The sequence below is a fragment of the Nicotiana attenuata genome, unplaced genomic scaffold (assembly GCF_001879085.1).
Source record: "Nicotiana attenuata strain UT unplaced genomic scaffold, NIATTr2, whole genome shotgun sequence".
Taxonomy (NCBI): domain Eukaryota; kingdom Viridiplantae; phylum Streptophyta; class Magnoliopsida; order Solanales; family Solanaceae; genus Nicotiana; species Nicotiana attenuata.
This window is the reverse complement of record NW_017670381.1, coordinates 705,358-709,202: the sequence shown is the minus strand read 5'-3', so window position 1 is coordinate 709,202 and position 3,845 is coordinate 705,358.

The following is a 3,845-nucleotide window of genomic DNA, read 5'->3' as shown; positions in this document are numbered from 1 at the left end:
GGATGGGTTCCTTCTCATATGGAACAGGTTCTTGGAACCTTTTCCTTGGCTTGACCAACTCCTCCAATGCACTCGCATCTCCAGACTCACTGCCTTATTCTTCTCTCAAACTTCATTCTTCCTCAACAACCTCCTCACTCCAAATCATTATTGCCCCTGTTTCTTCAGTCAAACCAACGGGAATGGGTGACTCATTCTTCTCCATTTTCCCTCACATCTCTCGTTTCACCCCCACTCTCATTTTTCCCCTTTTTTATTTTACCACCAATTTTAGTAGATTCAGACTCTACACCAGCTATAATACCAATAAGAACAAACCGCTTCTCCAGATTTTGAGCCACATCAGAAACAATATCATATGAGATTTTTAGCCCAGAAGTTACCTGTTCCGTTTCATATGAAAAAGTTCTTCCCCCTCAGTTGCATACTCGAAAGATTCATCCGATTTTTGGGATTTCTCTGTTTAACTTGCTTTCAATTTCTCATTTATTTTCTTGATTTGTTCATTGCCATCGACTACATTATGAGCAATCATCTTAACACGTCCTTTCTTGGGGGTAGGGGTGGTTGAAGGTGTAGGTGATAGTTATTTGGGTGGTGAAGAAAGGTTCTCAGTCACTTTGGGGTTCAGAAGGGTTTGCCATTAGATGAGTATAGAGAAGATGAGAGAAAGTTGAGAGAGTTTTGGCATCTTGAATTTTCTTTAAAGATTAGAATTGAAGAAATGGTTACCTATCAATTTAAAGAAGAAGAGTTGAAGAGGGTAACGACTGCGTTTTAGGGTTCTGAATCTAATCAACATGTGAATGTCAGTTTGAATAGGCATTGGGCTCTTCCCTAGATTCTAGGCACTTATGGCGCGTAAGAATCTTGGGTGAAACTGGTTCGTTTATAATGGATAAGCTTAAAGAAGGTTGGGATTAAATGGGACTCCATCCTTTGTCATGATCCAATTACAATTATTTCAAAATATGCGGAGTGGAGAATACATACCTTATAATGTTGATGAACCAGGTTCTTCACTGAAAGTTCTCTTATATAAGACTCAATTTTCCAAGGGTAATATCATTATAAATCAGTGAGACATTTTAGCACATGGCACAATAGTATACTTAATGAAAGTATGAGACTAAGCAATATCTAATCTAATTATTTACAAAATTCACAAATTATCTAACCAAATATTGAGTTAGAATTGGTTCCTTTTGGGTGATCTTAATCGTCCCTAATTCGAACATGTTCCTTTCAAAGTGATCTCTACTTAGAGATTTTGTGAAGATGTCAGTTATTTGCTTGTCAGTAGCACAAAATTTCACAGTGACCAAACATTTCTCATAGTTGTCCCTAAAAAAGTGATGCCTAACATCTATGTGCTTAGTTCTTTTGTGATGAACTAGGTTATTGGACATACTAATTGCACTAGTCTTGTCACAAAAAATAGGGATACAACCTACATCAATTCTAAAGTTCATTAACTGTTGTTTGATCCTTAACAATCGAGCATAACATGAGGCAACAACCATATACTCTGCTTCAGCATTAGACAAGGCCACAAAATTTTGCTTTTTGGTAGCCCAAGACACAGGACATGAGCTAAGTGTGCCATACCTAAAGTGCTCTTTTTATCCACAAGAAAACTTGTAAAATCATCATCATCATATCCCACTAAGTTGAAATTACTACCTTTTGGATACCATATGCAGAGATCAATGGTGCATTTTAGGTATCTCAAGATTCTCTTGACAGCCGTCAAGTGTGACTTCTTTGGATTTGCCTAGAATCTAGCACAAAGGCTTACACTGAAAATAATGTCGGGTCTACTAGCAGTGAGATATAACAAAGAGCCAATCATTCCCCTATACATCTTCTGATCAACAGGTGAACCAGGTTCATCCAAATCTAATTTGTGGATGTTACTGTGGGAATATTAGTTTCTTTGGAATCTTCCATTTAAAACCTTTTAAGCAACTCTTTCTCATACTTCTACTGATGGATCATAGTTTCATTTGAATTTTGTTTAATTTGTAAGCCTAAAAAGAAATTAAGCTCACCCATCATACTCATTTCAAATTTACTCCACGTTAGCTTAGTAAATTCTTTACTTAACTTGTCTGTAGTTGCTCCAAAGATTATATCATCAACATATATCTGAACTACCAAAAGATCTTTACCCTTTTCTTTCTAGAATAAAGTATTGTCATTTTACCTCTCTTGTAGCCATGCTCAAGCAAAAATTTAGATAATCTTTCATACCATGCTCTTGGAGCTTACTTGATCCCATAAAGTGCCTTGTCAAACTTGTACACATGATCAGGACATTCCTTGCTCTCAAAGCCATAGAGTTGCTTGACAAACACTTCTTCTTTTAGATAGCCATTGAGGAAGGCACTCTTGACATCCGTCTTATGGAGAGTGAATTCCATGTAAGCAGCAAAGACTATAAGGAGTATAATTGCTTCTAATCTTGCAACTGGAGCAAAAGTCTCATCATAGTCTATACCCTCCTCTTGACTATATCCATGAACCACCAATTTTGCCTTATTCCTTGTAATTGTTCCATCTTCATCAAGTTTATTTCTGAAGACCCATTTAGTGGCAATCACAGATCTGTCCTTGGGTCTTGGTACCATATGCCAAACTTGACTTTTCTCAAATTGGTTGAGTTCATCCTGCATTACATTCACCTAGTCTGCATCATGCAAGGCCTCAAAAAATATTTATAGGTTCAATAAGAGATAAAAAGGCATCAAAAGCACAGAGGTTCTTCAAAGAAGATCTGATTTTGATTCTAGAGGTTGGATCAGTGATTATGTTCCCAATGGGATGAGAAATTTGATAGTTGTAAGGTTAAACAACCAGTTGGTTTTCTCTAGATGTTCCTTCAATATTTTGTGGCTGTGTAACAGGTTCATGGACAGGTTCCCTCGAGATTTGAGGATCAGTTTTTCTCTGTTCAGTTCCCCCGTCATGTTGCCCTAGGTAGAAGGACCTGTTCCATCACATGTTTCTTTCTTTAGTGCAACTTTGGGCTGGACTGTTGCTTTAGTTAAGTTTCTTACCAGCCTAATTTCTTCATCATCTGGTTCCTGCCTATCATAAAGAATGTTAGTTTCATCAAAAAAAATATGTACACGTTCTTCTACACACATAGTTCTTTTGTTATAAATCTTATAAGCTTTACTACGTGAAGAATATCCCAAGAATACTCCTTCATCACTTCTGGGATCAAACTTACCTAGGGAGTCTTTTACATTATTGTGCACAAAGCACTTGCATCTAAATGCCCTAAGGTGTGATATATTTGGATTTATCCCTTTAAGTAACTCATAGGGAGTCTTCTCAACAAGAGGTCTAGTCGTGCACCTATTTATGATGTAGCATGCAGTGTTCAGACTTCTACCCAGAAGCTATGGGACAATTTACTAGCAAGTAGCATAGTCCTAGCCATTTCCTCCAATGTCATATTCCTTACTTTAACTACTTCATTTTGTTGTGGAATTTTAGGAGCAGAAAAATTATGATCTATGCCATGCTCATCACAAAATTCAGAAAATTTAGCATTATGAAATTCAGTACCATTATTAAACCTATCTAATGTAAGTTGATTACATAGTTATTTATGAGTTTTTCTAACAAATGAAGTGAACATGTCAGATGATTCATCTTTAGATGTTAAAAACAATGTCCAAGTAAACCTAGAGTAATCATCAACAAACACCATAACATATCTCTTAACATATCTGCTCATTGTTTTCATTGGTCCACACAGATCCATATGGACCAGTTCCATCGTTCTGGTAGTATTTACCATTTTCTTGCTTTTAAAAGAGGATCTTACTTGCTTC